Source organism: Triticum dicoccoides, chromosome 2B (genome assembly GCF_002162155.2).
Source record: "Triticum dicoccoides isolate Atlit2015 ecotype Zavitan chromosome 2B, WEW_v2.0, whole genome shotgun sequence".
Taxonomy (NCBI): Eukaryota; Viridiplantae; Streptophyta; class Magnoliopsida; order Poales; family Poaceae; genus Triticum; species Triticum dicoccoides.
This window is the reverse complement of record NC_041383.1, coordinates 749,161,478-749,180,951: the sequence shown is the minus strand read 5'-3', so window position 1 is coordinate 749,180,951 and position 19,474 is coordinate 749,161,478. Positions and strand designations below refer to the sequence as shown.

Here is a 19,474-nt window from a genome sequence, read left to right as displayed (position 1 = left end):
GGAGCGGCCAGGACGCGACACGCGGCAAATGACTGAGAGCGCGCCAAGTGGCACTGATTGTTGCGAGGCTCCCAAAGGAGCGCTCGTTAATTAGTTGCTCTCGGTTGATGGCTTTCAAAAATCAATTCCAGGTTTCAGAAAAAAAAAAGTCAATTCCAGGAGCCTCGTTTTTTTTAGCGGTTCCAGGAGCCTCGGCTGGGCATTTTGTCTGACGAGCCAAAAACTGCAGGATCAGGCCGAAACATTTTCAGGCCTATTCAGATCGGCCCGTCTGTTATTTTTATCTGGCCTATCTATTTCTGTCCGGTCCGGTCCGGTCCAGAGGCACGAGCCGGCCCGCTCGATTCGTCCAGCCACCTGCAATTCTGCATCGCGTTCCACCGGAGTTCGATTTTTTTTTTAAACAACACCGGAATTCGAATTGGGAAGCCGTCTCCGACTGGAGGTGGAGGGCGCGCACGCTCCGCCCGGCCGGCCTACATATAGCGCACCGCACGCTGATTGACCAACAACAGACCAGCAATCATCTGCACGTTCGGATCCTTGCTAGGTTGGTAGCAATGGCGATGCCGAAGCACCCCGCGGACGGCGCAGTAGTCGACCGCCGGCTCGACGCGACCACGATATGCTTCTCCGAGGAGCCCGCGCCGGCAGCCTCCGACGGCGGCAGCCACCGGTTCGCCCTGCGCGTGACGTGCAGCGTGACGCGGTCCCTGGAGTTCCGCAGGAGCGGCCGGCACCCGAAGGTGGTGCTGCAGAAGTACACCAAGGCCGGCTGCGATTCCGCCATAATGTTCCCTGTCGGCGACCTGTCCACGCTACAGAGCGACAGCGCCTGCCAAGGTGCCCTCCGCGGGATGCTGGCGGAGCTGGGTCACCTCCGGGCTCTCCACCTCGACGAGGACGAGTGGGACGCTGTCGTGCCCGCGGAAATCGTGCCGCAGATCGTCCGCGTGGCGCGCGGCGAGGACGCCAAGGACGGCTTCACTTTCTGCTTCGCGATGAATGTGCACCGGCGGATCATACACGGCGAGGAGGCCCTGCTGATGGCGTGCAAAGAGAGGGAGCTGGACCTGGACGGCGCCGGGACGACGGACGACTGCGCGATCTGTCTGGATGGCCTGGAGGGAGAGCCCGCCGTGGAGCTGCCCGCTTGCCGGCACTCGTTCCACCGCCGGTGCATTTCCACGTGGTTCTCCAAGAAGACGACGTGCCCCATGTGCCGCGAAGACGTTATAGACTCTGTGCCCTGCGGAAGTTTCTGAACCTGTCGACTGTAGTGTACCGTAGAAACGTACTGTATGACTCAAGGGTAGCCCAGCAGCTTTTTGGATAATTTTTTTGTGTACATAACTACTACACCTGTAATACATGATCTGAAAAACATCAAAATTAATCAGATAACTGAATCTTCCTTCCGTAACACTGTCCAAATCTTCTTCCGGTTCTTCCCTATTTGTGTTTTATATTATTCTTTTTGTTTCTACTAGCAATCATGCCCGTACGTTGCACCAATAAAAAAAGAAACATTTACATCTGTGCCCCTAACTCGAACTCACTACTCAGATTTGCCCCTAATTTTGAAGCATGCTCAAATTTGCCCCTCCGCCGTTAAGTCACTACTCAGAAATGCCCTTCCGTACAGTACTGTAACACTTTCCGTCCAATACTGTAGCACTTTTCGTCTGCTACAGTACACATTGGCCTTTGACGGTCAAAGGCCTTTGACTGGATGGAAGGGCATTTCTAAGTAGTGACTTAACGGCAGAGGGGCAAATTTGAGCATGCTTTGAAATTAGGGGCAAATCTGAGTAGGTGGTTCGAGTTAGGGACAGAAATGCAAATGGCCCATAAAAAAAGGGTTTGCTAAAAATCAGTCGACTGAGATTTAACCAAGTTTCAGTCGACCATGCAACATTTTTTCTCAATGGTTGTAACTTTTTTATACTAGTTGCAGCATTCGTCTTGTTGGTTGTAGCATGTTGTCCCTCATCGATTGTAGCATATCGTCTCACCGGTTGTAACATTTTTCATTGACGGTTGTAGCATTTTAATCACACCGGATGCAGCCCCAATTTTCATTGCTTGTAAAACCGTTGCAACATTTTTCATCATCGGTTGTAGCATCTAGCCGTGCCGCTTGTAGCAAAAAAACTATGCTGACGTCACTCGACTGAGACTTGGTTAAGTCTCAGTCGACTGAGTTCTAAACAGACCCATAAAAAAAACATCCAATCGTCAAATCGCAATAAGAACGATTCCACCCCTTTACAGGTCCACATTATCTATTTTAAAATAGTGCCTCACTTGTGTTGTCGCTTATCATTTTTCTTGCCCTCGTCGACCATGGTCAGTCCCAAGGTGATGATCTCGATCATCGTTGTTAAACAAATTAGGGTTTGGAACAATGCTCGATGCCCTTGGTGGGCACGGCTGTCATATATTTATAAGAGGGAACCGTACAAATATCGGTTATATTACAACACATATATCTACCATATACTTAGTCTAACACCCTCCCTCAATCTTAACTATGTCCTGAAACACTTAGAAGGTTAAGATTGCGTCGACATTCTTAAAAAGAAGGCAAGGGCAAGGGTTTAGTGAATATATCAGCAAGCTGATCCTTAGAAGGAACAAACTTGATGTGAAGAAACTTTTGAGCAACACGTTCCCTCACAAAGTGATAGTCAACTTCAATGTGCTTCGTTCGGGCATGAAACACTGGATTGGATGAAAGATAGGTAGCACCAATGTTATCACACCAAAGGACAGGCGGCTGAGTTGGAGAGACCTTCAACTCCCGAAGCAATGACTACACCCACATGATCTCAGCTGTGGGCCTGTGGCATTAGCAACGGCCTTGTACTCAGCTTCAGTACTACTCCGAGACACCGTGGCTTGCTTGCGAGCTTGCCAGGCGATCAAGTTAGGTCCAAAGAACACAGCATGTCCCCCCGTGGATCGCCTGTCATCAGGACTACCAGCCCAGTCAGCATCAGAAAAAGCAGAGATCAGTCCAGAAGGCGCCGACTGAAGATGAAGACCATATGAACCAGTGTGACGAACATAGCGCAAGAGGCGCTTAACAGCTGACCAGTGAGAATCACGCGGCGCATGAAGATACTGGCACACACGGTTTACTGCGAACGATATGTCTGGTCGAGTGATAAGCAAGTACTGCAACCCACCAACAATGTTGCGGTACTCAGTGGAATCCTCAGGAGATAGCAAGTCACCAGCAAGAGCGGTCAGTTTGTCTGTGACGGACATGGGAGTCGTAGCAGGCTTGCACTGCAACATACTTGCACGACGTAGGAGGTCCTGGGAGTACTTCTTCTGAGAAAGAGTCAATCCGCCATCAGAAGGAAGAACCTCCTGACCCAGAAAATAATGCAGGCTCCCAAGATCCTTAACAGCAAACTCAGCACCAAGAGAGGACACAAGTCGATCCGTAGCAGTAGCAGACGAACTAACAAGGATGATGTCATCAACATAGACCAGAATGTACATAGTCACCTCTGGTCGCTGAAAGATAAACAAAGATGTATCCGCTGCAGAAGGCACAAAACCATGAGCACGAAGAACAGCGCCAAGACGTGCATGCCATGCACGAGGGGCCTGTTTCAGTCCATAAAGAGCTTTGACAAGACGACACAAATGTTGTGGCTGAGCAGGATCAACAAAACCAGGTGGCTGTTCGCATGTAAACCTCTTCCTCCAGAACTCCATGGAGGAAAGCATTCTGAACATCAAGCTGTCGAAGCGACCATCCTCGAGTAACAGCCAAGGAGAGAAGAACACGAATAGTGGTTGGTTTAATAACAGGACTGAATGTGTCTGCATAATCAATGTCATACCGTTGTTTGAAACCCTTGGCAACCAGACGTGCCTTGTATCTCTCAATGGAACCATCAGCATGTTTCTTCACCTTGAACACCCACTTAGAGTCAATGATATTGACACCAGATGGAGGTGGAACCAGGCGCCAAGTGTTGTTTCGTTGAAGTGCATGGATATCCTCCTCCATCGCAGCACGCCAGTGTGGAATGCCAAGTGCTGCCTAAAAATGTCGTGGTTCAGTCATAGGGTCGGCCTCAGTATGCACCATACAGGCCGCAAGCCACGCAACAGTGCCATCAGTGCGCTTCTTCGGTTGAAAGATGCCACTTTTGCTGCGAGTATGAGGATGCAGGACAACAGGCGGAGGTGACGGTGAAGCAGCCACCACAGAGGAGCCACTGTCCATCAGCGGTGAAGAAGACGCGCCTGAAGTGGTCGGCGAAGACGAGCCAGAAGATGATGACCCAGGCGATGCAACAGTCGGCGAGGCCTCCTGCCTAGGCGACAGTGCCTTGGGTGCTGCTGGCCCATGGGGCAACGCCGCGGGGTCGGCCGGTCCAGGCGCCAACACTGCAGGGTCAGCCGACCCAGGCAGCTGCGAAGCCACAGACCCAGGCGACCCAGGCGGCAACACCGCGGGGTCGGCCGGACCAGGTGACACCGGGGCGATGGACACAGTCGACGTGGGTGCCTCATCAACTCCACGTGCATGTCCCATGCACTCGCGGTCGACGTCGTGAGCAGCCTGCGTAGCAACAGGCACAGCCGGCGTAGTGGCAGATGGCTCATGTGAGGCCTCATTATCATCCTCAAGAAGCTCAAGTCGCGCACCTCGTCCAGTCCCTGCACCATGGTTAGGCAACAGCAGAGGAGAATATGCAACATCCACAAATTGATCAGGAAAAACTGGAAAAGAGTGCAACTCGGTGACGGGAGTATCAGTGGATGATGTGAGCGTGGAAAACGGGAAGACAGTCTCATCGAACACAATGTCACGGGAAATGTAAACGCGATTCGTCGGAATGTGGAGACACTTGTAACCTTTGTGGAGAGGACTGTACCCAAGAAAAACACATTTTTTGATCAATACTCAAGTTTATGCTTGTTGTATGGACGAAGATGTGGCCAACACACACAGCCGAACAATTTGACGACGCGTTTGATTCGCATCATGCTTCCGCTTCCTCTGCCGCCGCCGCGTCGGCCTTCGCCACCGCGTCGCCTCCGTCAACCCTGGCGACGAAATCGCCGTTCATGGTGTTCGCCCTGCTCGCCTGGGCCCGTCCGGCCGCATCGGGATCGCATCCAGCGCCCGATCGCCGATCGCCTCTGCTGCGTCGCTTCCTGGCGCAACCCTGGCGCCTAGCTCCTTCGATCCCATGCAGCCTCGCGATGCATACGGGCAGCCGCCCCGCGACGCGTACGACACTGGCGCGGCTCCAGCGCAGCCATCCCGTGATGCGTACGGCGCTGGTGCAACTCCAGTGCATCCCGCGCAGCCGTCCCGTGATGCGTACGGCGCTGGCGCAACCCCAGTGCATCCCGCCCAGTCGTCTCGCGATGCATCTTTGGCCGCCAGCTACGGTGCCCCTGCTCAGCTTCATTACGGCGCGTCTCCATCGTATGTTGCACCGCCGGCTTCGAGCCCTCGTGGTGCCCCCGCCCAGGTGCCCTACGGCGGGCTGTATCCAGCGCCGTACGTCGCGCCGTCGTCGCCGTACGCCGCGCCGGCGCCGCTTGCTTCGTCCTCCGCGGTGCCCTACGAGGCGCCATATGGCGCGCCCTACGCTGCCCCTGTGCCGTACGTCACGTCGCTGCAGCCCTATGGCGTACCTCCTATGGCGCCCTACGGTCATCACCAACACTACCGTACGCCTCCGTCGACCGATGCACTGATTTCGTACAGTGCTCCTCCGATGTCTGACTCGCAGCTCTCCGCACCGGTGGCTGAACCAGGACCGTTCCACTTCGCTCATCTGGTAACGGTGAAGCTCTCGGCCGACAACTACCTCCTGTGGCGTGCTCAGGTGTTGTCGTTGATGCGTAGTCACTACCTTGAGGGGTACGTCGATAGTACATTGTTGTGTCCCCCGGCCATGGTTCCGGTGCCCTCGGCCGGTGGTGGCTCCGTCATGGTGTCCAACCCTGCTCATCGTCGGTGGATCGCTCAGGATCAGGCTATTCTGGGTGCCATCTAGTCCTCGCTCACTCCCTCCGTGGCCGGCATGGTGGTCTTTGCCGCGACGTCGAGGGATGCATGGGCCACGCTTGACTCCAGCTTCTCCTCACAGTCGCTGGCCCGTTCCTCTGCCATTCGCAACCAGCTGGGTGAGGTCAAGAAAAATGATCTCTCCGTCACGGCCTTCTTCAACAAGGTCAAAAGTTTAGCTCTGATACCATGTTAAACAAATTAGGATTTGGAACAATGCTCGATGCCCTTGGTGGGCATGGCTGTTATATATTTATAAGAGGGAACGGTACAAATACCGGTTATATTACAACACGTATATCTACCATATACTTAGTCTAACAATCGCACGACACCGTTGTCACTGAACTGTGCCATTGCAAATGAATGTGTAATACTTTTAAGACTAATATCGCCGAGTTGGACATGACGACTGTCCTTCAAGATATACAACCTACATCTAGTCCACACACCATCCTCATATGCCCACTCACTTTTAAATTGTGTATTTTGTTTTACAAAATGCATCAATATTGTTTTTGAAACACGTAAAACTTTTTAAATCACATGGACTTTTATAAAGAGCATGAATATTTTAAAATTATGAATACATTTTTTAGCACATGAACACTCGTTAAAATTACATGAACATTTAAAAAAATGGTGAACATGTTTCAAATTATATGAACATTATTTCAATACCTGAACATTTTTTATAGAACTACAGAAGCATTTAAAAATAAATGAACTGCTTTTAAAAATTACATAACATGTTTCAAAAGTCACAAGAATATTTTAAAAGGCACAAAAAAATTAAAACATGCGAACACTTTTTGTGAGTAACTAACTAAACGTATTGACTAAGTTTGGAATATAGCATGAGTGGACATGTTACACATAAGCGCGCCCTAGTTTTCTTGATATAGTGAGTGGGAGGAGAGCTATTCCTATGGTGCTCGTCTAGTTGGTTGTTGCACTGAATATCATGGCTCATCAACATGAGAAGGTCCACGTAAAAAAAAACATAAAAAGGTTGAAACGGACCTATATGAGCTTACATGTGTGTCACTTGGCCCAAAACTCCGGTCGGAGGTCCATCCGGGCCACCCACAGAAGCAAGAAGCCCACTCGCGCATCGTGTGGCCCATGATTCGGTCGGACAGGTAGCAAGAGGGGAGAAACATTTTTCTCCACTTATAAGGGTGGCGCCGGGCTAATTTCTGGCAACTTTAGGGGCGTTGGGATGATGGACGCACAGAAACTCACCTCTCTTTATTAGTAGGTAGGTACATATATAGATTTTTCCTGCTTTTGCTTTTCTTTTTGTTTCCATTTCTATTTTCTTCACCTTTGTCATTTTATTTTTCTGTTTATTTTTTAAAAGAGTAAAAAAACTTCACCGGGTATTAAAAGTTGTTATGTCTTCAAAAATGTTCATCATGTACTAAACTTATCTATCATATTCCTAAAAAATGTTGCTCATTTTATTCAATATTGATCATCATGGTATTGAAAAAAATTCAGCACATATTTTTTTCATCATCCAAGTTTCAAATGTTCTTGGTGTGTTTAAGATGTTCATCATGCAGTTTAAATGCTCATAGTATTTTTATAAAATATTCATCATCGTATGTCTGAAAACTGTTCAATTGTGTGTAAAAAATATATTTGTCTTGTATTAAGAAATTTAAATATTCGTGTAATTTTAAGAAAGTTTTAATGCAATATTGGTCATCATTTATATACATGATGAACATTGTTTAAACATGATGAACATTTCAGCTATTTTACGCAATATAGTAGAGATTTCCACAATAGAGTAGAGGAAAGGAAAAAGAAAAAACATAAGGAAAAAATTGCACGTTGCATTCGTGCGCACCAGCAGGGGGACACGGGCCTATTGTTCTACTACTAGACTTGGCCCACGTGTCGGAATGTTGTCGGCACATAATGACACCACAATGGTTCTCTGGGTGCTCCTGTGGAGCGCTATCGACATAATAGGTTAAATGGGACATGTGGGATTTAAGTGGGCTATATGGGTGTACCCATTAATCCCACATCTCTATAATTTCACACGGCTTGAAGAATTTTTGATAATGTAGTTTTGATACATCTCTGGTGTATCTATAATTTATAACACCCTCCCCCAACCCTAGCCGCCGCCACTCGTCTCCTCAACGGCGCCCATCCTGAGGCCTCATTGTTGACAAGAGTAGTGGGGACCTATCCATTTTGTTTTTATTTTCTTTAGGTTTTGTGTTTCCTGACGGTATTGGCAAGGCGTTGGTGGTGGTGATGGCATGTTCGAATATAGTCTTTTCAGCTCTTCATGTACCTTGATGACGTCCAAAATCTGATGCTAGCGAAGGGTTTGTGAGAGTTTGTGTCGCCAGATCTTTTACCTCTCTTCAGATATTGGCAGCTCACATTCCTACCAAGGAGAGCAATTGGTTGGCTATTGGTGGGGCGACTTCGACATCTTCTTATGTTTTGTTTTGCAACATATTCTTGTTTATCCAACTCTCTAGATCGGTGGTTATGAATTGCAAGCCTATACCTCACGGGGCAATTCTCCAACCGATGTTTCTAGCGATTTATAGATCCCATTTGAAGCGGCAAGTGGTTATTGCAGTCTTTAAAGCCTTGTATGGCGAGGGCATTTGTAGGTGTCCCTTTCTTTTACTATTGGTCCAGCGCAAGTTTCAATCTCCGGGGGGCGGCATATAGTTGGAGAAAAAAGAAGGCTAGTATGTTCTTAATTGTATTTTTATCTTTTACTAGTCGTTGGACATTCACTTGATAATTATCTGATACAAGATGTCTTTTGGTGTCTTTTCGTAAGAAACGTATCTATAAATTTTAATGTTTCATGCCTACTATCTTTCAATTTTGTAATTGTGTGAAGGTATTTTGGGACTAACCTCTTAATTAAGTGTTGAGAGCTAGTTTCTGTTGTATTGCTATCATTGAATTTTCTGGGAAATAAAATACCTATGCAGCTTAGAAAATTCTTTAAAAATAGAGTTCAACAATATATCACAGATGGTACCGTGCCGGAGTGAGACCACCTAGGGTGCCCCGGGCGCGAGTGTCCGCTCCATGCGCTTATAATTCTAGGTTGCCTAGGCCCACCAAGACCGGAGGATTCCCTAATTTTGTTGGATGCCTATATATCCCGTGGAATCTGTTATATTTATCGAGCACTGTTTTGCCGCCACCACTTCGCATTTCCAGGAGATTTTTGTTTTCCAGAACTAGCCTAAAAATGTCTTACATTTTGATACGGAGGGAGTAACAGATAATGTGGTACTAAGTATTTCTTTTATTTTCATAATAGATAATAACTGAAAATAAAAGTGCAATTAGTGACATTTATTTGGATGCTTCTTATGAAGCAAATTGGACCAGGGTATATAGATTCACTGGTATCATCTCTCATGAAAGCGGTGACACATAAATATAAGCACAACATATGTAATTGTTCAATCAATTTTTTTTTCATATAGGTTGGTATTATTTTATATGAGCAAAACGTCCACAATCCACTAGACCAACACACGCCAAATCTGATGACTAATACTACACCAAAGGGGATTGAAATCCTCATATACACCCCCAGTATTAAGTAACCGGAGTATTGCATATAGCATGATGACATATAGCTAAAAGCCATATCTGATAATGTTGGAAATATGCCCTAGAGGCAATAATAAATTGATTATTATTATATTTCCTTGTTCATGATAATCGTTTATTATCCATGCTAGAATTGTATTGATAGGAAACTCAGATACATGTGTGGATACATAGACAACACCATGTCCCTAGTAAGCCTCTAGTTGACTAGCTCGTTAATCAATAGATGGTTACGGTTTCCTGACCATGGACATTGGATGTCGTTGATAACGGGATCACATCATTAGGAGAATGATGTGATGGACAAGACCCAATCCTAAGCCTAGCACAAGATCATGTAGTTCGTATGCTAAAGCTTTTCTAATGTCAAGTATCATTTCCTTAGACCATGAGATTGTGCAACTCCCGGATACCGTAGGAGTGCTTTGGGTGTGCCAAACGTCACAACGTAACTGGGTGGCTATAAAGGTACACTACGGGTATCTCTGAAAGTGTCTGTTGGGTTGGCACGAATCGAGATTGGGATTTTGTCACTCCGTGTAAACGGAGAGGTATCTCTGGGCCCACTCGGTAGGACATCATCATAATGTGCACAATGTGACCAAGGGGTTGATCACGGGATGATGTGTTACGGAACGAGTAAAGAGACTTGCCGGTAACGAGATTGAACAAGGTATCGGTATACCGACAATCGAATCTCGGGCAAGTACCATACCGCTAGACAAAGGGAATTGTATACGAGATCGATTGAGTCCTTGACATCGTGGTTCATCCGATGAGATCATCGTGGAACATGTGGGAGCCAACATGGGTATCCAGATCCCGCTGTTGGTTATTGACCGGAGAACATCTCGGTCATGTCTGCATGTCTCCCGAACCCGTAGGGTCTACACACTTAAGGTTCGATGACGCTAGGGTTATAAAGGAAGCATGTATGTGGTTACCGAATGTTGTTCGGAGTCCCGGATGAGATCCCGGACGTCACGAGGAGTTCCGGAATGGTCCGGAGGTAAAGATTTATATATAGGCAGTCCTGTTTCGGCCATCGGGACAAGTTTCGGGGTCATCGGTATTGTACCAGGACCACCGGAAGGGTCCCGGGGGCCCACCGGCTGGGGCCATCTGCCCCGGGGGGCCACATGGGCTGTAGGGGGTGCGCCTTGGCCTACATGGGCCAAGGGCACCAGCCCCTAGAGGCCCATGCGCCAAGATATAGGAAAAAGGGGAGAGTCCTAAAGGGGGAAGGCACCTCCGAGGTGCCTTGGGGAGGATGGACTCCTCCCCCCCTCTTAGCCGCACCCTTTCCTTGGAGGAAGGGGCAAGGCTGCGCCTCCCCCTCTCCCCTGCCCCTATATATAGTGGAGGGGAGGGAGGGCATCCATACCTGAGCCCTTGGCGCCTCCCTCCCTCCCGTGACACCTCCTCCTCTCCCATAGGTGCTTGGCGAAGCCCTGCAGGATTGCCACGCTCCTCCATCACCACCACGCCGTTGTGCTGCTGCTGGATGGAGTCTTCCTCAACCTCTCCCTCTCTCCTTGCTGGATCAAGGCGTGGGAGACATCGTCGAGCTGTACGTGTGTTGAACGCGGAGGTGCCGTCCGTTCGGCACTAGGATCATCGGTGATCTGAATCACGACGAGTACGACTCCATCAACCCCGTTTACTTGAACGCTTCCGCTTAGCGATCTACAAGGGTATGTAGATGCACTCTCCTTTCTACTCGTTGCTGGTCTCTCCATAGATAGATCTTGGTGATTCGTAGGAAATTTTTTGAATTTCTGCTACGTTCCCCAACAGTGGCATCATGAGCTAGGTCTATTGCGTAGATTCTTTGCACTAGTAGAACACAAAGTAGTTGTGGGCGTCGATATTGTTCAATATGCTTTCCGTTACTAGTCTTATCTTGATTCGGCGGCATCGTGGGATGAAGCGGCCCGGACCAACCTTACACGTACGCTTACGTGAGACCGGTTCCACCGACAAACATGCACTAGTTGCATAAGGTGGCTGGCGGGTGTCTGTCTCTCCCACTTTAGTCGGATCGGATTCGATGAAAAGGGTCCTTATGAAGGGTAAATAGCAATTGGCATATCACGTTGTGGTTCATGCGTAGGTAAGAAACGTTCTTGCTAGAAACCCATAGCAACCACGTAAAACATGCAAACAACAATTAGAGGACGTCTAACTTGTTTTTGCAGGGTATGCTATGTGATGTGATATGGCCAAAAAGGATGTGATGAATGATATATGTGATGTATGAGATTGATCATGTTCTTGTAATAGGAATCACGACTTGCATGTCGATGAGTGTGACAACCGGCAGGAGCCATAGGAGTTGTCTTTATTTATTTGTGACCTGCGTGTCAACTTAAACGTCATGTAATTACTTTACTTTATTGCTAACCGTTAGCCATAGTAGTAGAAGTAATAGTTGGCGAGGCAACTTCATGAAGACACGATGATGGAGATCATGATGATGGAGATCATGGTGTCATGCCGGTGACGATGATGATCATGGAGCCCCGAAGATGGAGATCAAAAGGAGCAAAGTGATGATGGCCATATCATGTCACTATTTGATTGCATGTGATGTTTATCATGTTTATACATCTTATTTGCTTAGAACGACAGTAGTAAATAAGATGATCCCTTACAACAATTTCAAGAAGTGTTCTCCCCTAACTGTGCACCGTTGCGACAGTTCGCTGTTTCAAAATATCACGTGATGATCGGGTGTTTTATTCAGACGTTCAAATACAATGGGTGTTGACGAGCCTAGCATGTACAGACATGGCCTCGGAACACATGCAAAACACTTAGGGTTAACTTGACGAGCCTAGCATGTACAGACATGGCCTCGGAACACGGAGACCGAAAGGTCGAACATGAGTCGTATAGAAGATACGATCAACATGAAGATGTTCACCGATGATGACTAGTCCGTCTCACGTGATGATCGGACACGGCCTAGTTTGACTCGGATCATGTAATCACTTAGATGACTAGAGGGATGTCTATCTGAGTGGGAGTTCATAAGATGAACTTAATTATCTTGAACATAGTCAAAAGACCTTTTACAAATTATGTCGTAGCTCACGCTAGAGTTCTACTGTTTAGATATGTTCCTAGAGAAAAATTAGTTGAAAGTTGATAGTAGCAATTATGCGGACTAGGTCCGTAAACTGAGGATTGTCCTCATTGCTTCATAGAAGGCTTATGTCCTTAATGCACCGCTCAGTGTGCTGAACCTCGAACGTTGTCTGTGGTTGTTGCGAACATCTGACATACACGTTTTGATAACTACGTGATAGTTCAGTTAAACGGTTTAGAGTTGAGGCACCAAAGACATTTTTGAAACGCCGCGAAACATATGATATGTTTCGAGGGCTGAAATTGGGATTTCAGGCTCGTGCCCACGTCAAGAGGTATAAGACCTCCGACGACTTTCTTAACCTGCAAACTAAGGAGAAAAGCTCAATTGTTGAGCTTGTGCTCAGATTGTCTGAGTACAACAATCATTTGAATCGAGTGGGAGTTGATCTTCCAGATAAGACAGTGATGGTTCTCCAAAGTCATTGCCACCAAGCTGTTAGAGCTTCGTGATGAACTATAACATATCAGGGATAGATATGATGATCCTTGAGGTATTCGCGATGTTTGACACCGCGAAAGTAGAAATCAAGAAGGAGCATCAATTGTTGATGGTTGGTGGAACCACTAGTTTCAAGAAGGGCAAGGGCAAGAAGGGATACTTCATGAAACGGCAAATCAGCTGCTGCTCTAGTGAAGAAACCCAAGGTAAAACCCAAACCCGAGACTAAGTGCTTCTGTAATAAGGGGAACAACCACTAGAGCAGAATTACCCTAGATACTTGGTAGATAAGAAGGCTGGCAAGGTCGATAGAAGTATATTGGATATACATTGTGTTAATGTGTACTTTGCTAGTACTCCTAGTAGCACCAGGGTATTAGATACCGGTTCGGTTGCTAAGTGTTAGTAACTCGAAACAAAAGGCTACGGAATAAACGGAGACTAGCTAAAGGTGAGCTGACGATATGTGTTGGAAGTTTTTCCAAGCTTGATATGATCAAGCATCGCACGCTCCCTCTACCAAAGATATTGGTGTTAAACCTAAATAATTGTTATTTGGTGTTTGCGTTGAGCATAGACATGATTGGATTACGTCTATCGCAATACGGTTATTCAATTAAGGAGAATAATGGTTACTCTGTTTATTTGAATAATACCTTCAATGGTCTTACACCTAAAATGAATGGTTTATTAAATCTCGATCGTAGTGATACACATGTTCATGCCAAAATATAGTAATGATAGTACCACCTACTTGTGGCACTGCCACGTAAGTCATATCGGTATAAAACGCATGAAGAAGCTCCATATTGATGGATCTTTGGGCTCACTCGTTTTTGAAAAGTTTGAGACATGCGAACCATGTCTATTGGTGTATATGCATGAAGAAACTCCATGCAAATGGACCGTTTTCACTCACTTGATTTTGAATCACTTGGGACATGCAAATCATACCACATGGGCAAGATGACTGAAAAGCCTCGTTTTCAGTAAGATGGAAAAAGAAAGCAACTTGTTGGAAGTAATACATTTTGATGTGTACAGTCCAATGAGTGCTGAGGCATGTAGTGGATATTGTTATGTTCTTACTTCACAGATAATTTGAGTGGATGTTGAGTACATTTACTTGATGAATCATGAGTCTGAATTATTGAAAGGTTCAAGTAATTTCAGGGTGAAGTTGAAAGATCGTCGAGACAAGAGGATAAAATATCTATGATATGATCATAGAGATGAATATCTGAATTACGAGTTTGGCACAGAATTAAGACATTGTGGAAATAGTTTCACAAGTAATACAGCCTGGAACACCATAGTGTGATGGTGTGTCCGAACATCATAACTGCACCCTATTGGATAGATGCATACCATGATGTCTCTTATCGAAGTACCACTATAGTTTATGGGTTAGGCATTAGAGACAACCACATTCACTTTAAATAGGGCACCACGTAATTCCTTTGAGATGACACCGTATGAATTATGGTTTAGAGAAACCTAAGCTGTCATTTCTTAGAAGTTTGGGGCTGCGATGCTTATGTGGAAAGGTTTCAGGCTGATAAGCTCGAACCCAAAGCGGATAAATGCATCTTCATAGGACACCCAAAACAGTTGGGTATACCTCCTGTCTCAGATTCGAAAGCAATAAGGGATTGTTTCTAGAATCGGGTCCTTTCTCGAGGAAAAGTTTCTCTCGAAAGAATTGAGTGGGAGGATGGTGGAGACTTGATGAGGTTATTGAACCGTCACTTCAACAAGTGTGTAGCAGGGCACAGGAAGTTGTTCCTGTGGCACCTACACCAATTGAAGTGGAAGCTTATGATAGTGATCATGAAGTTTCGGATCAAGTCACTACCGAACCTCGTAGGGTGACAAGGATACGTACTACTTCAGAGTGGTACAGTAATCCTGTCTTGAAGGTCATGTTGCTAGACAACAATGAACCTACGAGCTATGGAGAAGCGATGGTGGGCCCAAATTCCGACAAATGGTTAGAAGCCATAAAATCCGAGATAGGATCCATGTATGAAAACAAAGTGTAGACTTTGGCAAAACGGCTCGTTGGTCGTAAGGCTGTTGAGTACAGATGGATTTTAAAAGGAAGACGGACAATGATGGTAAGTATCACCATTAAGAAAGCTCGACTTGTCGTTAAGATGTTTTTCGACAAGTTCAAGGAGTTGACTACGATGAGACTTTCTCACTCGTAGCGATGCTAAGAGTCTGTTGGAATTATATTAGCAATTACTGCATTATTTATGAAATCTTGCAGATAGGATGTCAAAACATTGTTTCCTCGACGATTCTTGAGGAAAGGTTGTATGTGATACAACCAGAAGGTTTTGTCTATCCTGAAATATGCTAATAAGTATGCAAAGCTCCAGCAATCCTTCTGAGGACTGGAGTGAGCATCTCGGAGTTGGAATGTATGCTTTGATGATGATCAAAGATTTTGGGTGTATACAAAGTTTATGAGAAACTTGTATTTCCAAAGAAGTGAGTGGGAGCACTATAGAATTTCTGATGAGTGTATGTTGTTGACATATTAATGATCGGAAATGACGTAGAATTTCTGGAAAGCATAAAGGGTTATTTGGAAAGTATTTTTCAATGGAAAAGCCTGGATTAAGCTGCTTGAGCATTGAGCATCAAGATCTATAAGGATAGATTAAAACGCTTAATGGTACTTTCAAATGAGCACATGCCTTGACGTGATCTTGAAGGTGTTCAAGATGGATCAGTCAAAGAAGGAGTTCTTGCCTGAGTTGTAAGGTATGAAGTTAAGACTTAAAGCTCGACCATGGCAGAATAGAGAGAAAGGAACGAAGGTCGTCCCCTATGCTTAAGACATAGGCTCTACAGTATGCTATGCTGTGTACCGCACCTGAAGTGTGCTTTACCATGAGTCAGTCAAGGGGTACAAGAGTGATCCAAGAATGGATCACATGACAGCGGTCAAAGTTATCCTTAGTAACTAGTGGACTAAGGAATTTTCTCAATTATGGAGGTGGTAAAAGAGTTCGTCGTAAAGGGTTACGTCGATGCAAGCTTAACACCTATCCGGATAGCACTGAGTAGAGATACTGGATACGTATAATGGAGCAACAATTTAGAATAGCTCCAAGTAGAACAGTTATTTGGAGTAGCTCCAAATAGAACGTGGTAGCTGCATCTAGGAGATGACATAGAGATTTGTAAAGCACACACGGATCTGAAAGGTTCAGACCCGTTGACTATAACCTCTCTCACAAGCATAACATGATCAAACCCAGAACTCATCGAGTGTTAATCACATGGTAAATGTGAACTAGATTATTGACTCTAGTAAACTCTTTGGGTGTTAGTCACATGGGGATGTGACCTTGAGTGTTAATCACATATCGATGTGAACTAGATTATTGACTCTAGTGCAAGTGGGAGACTGTTGGAAATATGCCCTAGAGGCAATAATAAATTGATTATTATTACATTTCCTTGTTCATGATAATCGTTTATTATCCATGCTAGAATTGTATTGATAGGAAACTCAGATACATGTGTGGATACATAGACAACACCATGTCCCTAGTAAGCCTCTAGTTGACTAGCTCGTTAATCAATAGATGGTTACGGTTTCCTGACCATGGACATTGGATGTCGTTGATAACGGGATCACATCATTAGGAGAATGATGTGATGGACAAGACCCAATCCTAAGCCTAGCACAAGATCATGTAGTTCGTATGCTAAAGCTTTTCTAATGTCAAGTATCATTTCCTTAGACCATGAGATTGTGCAACTCCCGGACACCGTAGGAGTGCTTTGAGTGTGCCAAACGTCACAACGTAACTGGGTGGCTATAAAGGTACACTACGGGTATCTCTGAAAGTGTCTGTTGGGTTGGCACGAATCGAGATTGGGATTTTGTCACTCCGTGTAAACGGAGAGGTATCTCTGGGCCCACTCGGTAGGACATCATCATAATGTGCACAATGTGACCAAGGGGTTGATCACGGGATGATGTGTTACGGAACGAGTAAAGAGACTTGCCGGTAACGAGATTGAACAAGGTATCGGTATACCGACGATCGAATCTCGGGCAAGTACCATACCGCTAGACAAAGGGAATTGTATACGGGATCGATTGAGTCCTTGACATCGTGGTTCATCCGATGAGATCATCGTGGAACATGTGGGAGCCAACATGGGTATCCAGATCCCGCTGTTGGTTATTGACCGGAGAACATCTCGGTCATGTCTGCATGTCTCCCGAACCCGTAGGGTCTACACACTTAAGGTTCGATGACGCTAGGGTTATAAAGGAAGCCTGTATGTGGTTACCGAATGTTGTTCGGAGTCCCGGATGAGATCCCGGACGTCACGAGGAGTTCCGGAATGGTCCGGAGGTAAAGATTTATATATAGGAAGTCCTGTTTCGGCCATCGGGACAAGTTTCGGGGTCATCGGTATTGTACCGGGACCACCGGAAGGGTCCCGGGGGCCCACCGGGTGGGGCCACCTGCCCCGGGGGGCCACATGGGCTGTAGGGGGTGCGCCTTGGCCTACATGGGCCAAGGGCACCAGCCCCTAGAGGCCCATGCGCCAAGATATAGGAAAAAGGGGAGAGTCCTAAAGGGGGAAGGCACCTCCGAGGTGCCTTGGGGAGGATGGACTCCTCCCCCCCTCTTAGCCGCACCCTTTCCTTGGAGGAAGGGGCAAGGCTGCGCCTCCCCCCTCTCCCCTGCCCCTATATATAGTGGAGGGGAGGGAGGGCATCCATACCTGAGCCCTTGGCGCCTCCCTCCCTCCCGTGACACCTCCTCCTCTCCCGTAGGTGCTTGGCGAAGCCCTGCAGGATTGCCACGCTCCTCCATCACCACCACGCCGTTGTGCTGCTGCTAGATGGAGTCTTCCTCAACCTCTCCCTCTCTCCTTGCTGGATCAAGGCGTGGGAGACATCGTCGAGCTGTACGTGTGTTGAACGCGGAGGTGCCGTCCGTTCGGCACTAGGATCATCGGTGATCTGAATCACGACGAGTACGACTCCATCAATCCCGTTCACTTGAACGCTTCCGCTTAGCGATCTACAAGGGTATGTAGATGCACTCTCCTTTCTACTCGTTGCTGGTCTCTCCATAGATAGATCTTGGTGATTCGTAGGAAAATTTTTGAATTTCTGCTACGTTCCCCAACAGATAACACTACAACCCTCAGGCTAAATGAGAGTAAAAATAATAATTTTCACATAGGTCAATGAAATTTTAATGATGCAGGCTTTCTAACCCTTACCACTTTCAGCTCGAAGTACATTCAAATCTAAGTTAGTAGCAAACGCCTCCACCCGAATGAAAATTCATGATCGTTGTTTAGCTATCAATCGCCTAGATGGGCAAGACCTAGAGCTTAGATATCAACAAAAATGTTTTCGAGTCATGAAAAAATTGCTCCTTTCGGCATGACGACATATCTGGTGCTTCTGGCACGTCTGATGTCAAAATACTTCACTAAAAACACTTCATACAATCACTTGGCATCCATTTGTAGCAGGATGGAATCAACATCAGCTACCCATAAGTTCTTCACTTGAAGCTGGTGCATTTGCTTTCTTCACATGCTTCCTGTTAATTCTTTGATTTTTCTCTTATCTCCATTCACATCTTCTTTCTTTCGCCCCTGTTCTCAGTAGGCTACCGCCTCTTCTTTGAAACTTCAGAGTTGTTGAGTCAGGAAACTATGGCATGTGTCCTCGACCATGGCATGTTCAACAATATTAGGTTCTCACCTATTACGGTGGGTGGGTCATGTTGCTTTTCAAAATCATTGACATTACTCAATTTTGTACAGAGTTGGACTTTTGCGGTACACTCACCAGCATCATGATGTAACCTGGAGAGGCAAAAGTTGAAGTTCAAGATAAATTCTTCGACTAACGTTTATGTCTATTAATTTTATCATGGATTTTAGTTGTTCATTTCTTTGTCAGATTATTAGATAGATGCAGTTTGCTTGCTTAATTTAATGGAGTCCGATCGATTTGCTCAAAAAATTGTTTTGTGGAATATGTAATTTTTGACATTGCTTAATGAATTCATTAATCTTACTGGCCAGGTTAGTTTTGGTAGGATTCGTACATGTAAGTTGATTCCAAAAAATATAGCACAACACTGGTATATTTAAATATATGTAAGAGTGTGAGGGTGTACTATGAACTATATGATTTTGATGCAACGTTA

At 46.1% G+C, this 19,474-nt stretch overlaps 1 pseudogene; it reads left to right on the top strand.

Annotated features, from left to right (window-relative positions):
• The first annotated feature begins 560 nt into the window (after positions 1-560).
• Positions 561-1,336, top strand: LOC119361316 (annotated as a pseudogene).
• Positions 1,337-19,474: the final 18,138 nt, after the last annotated feature.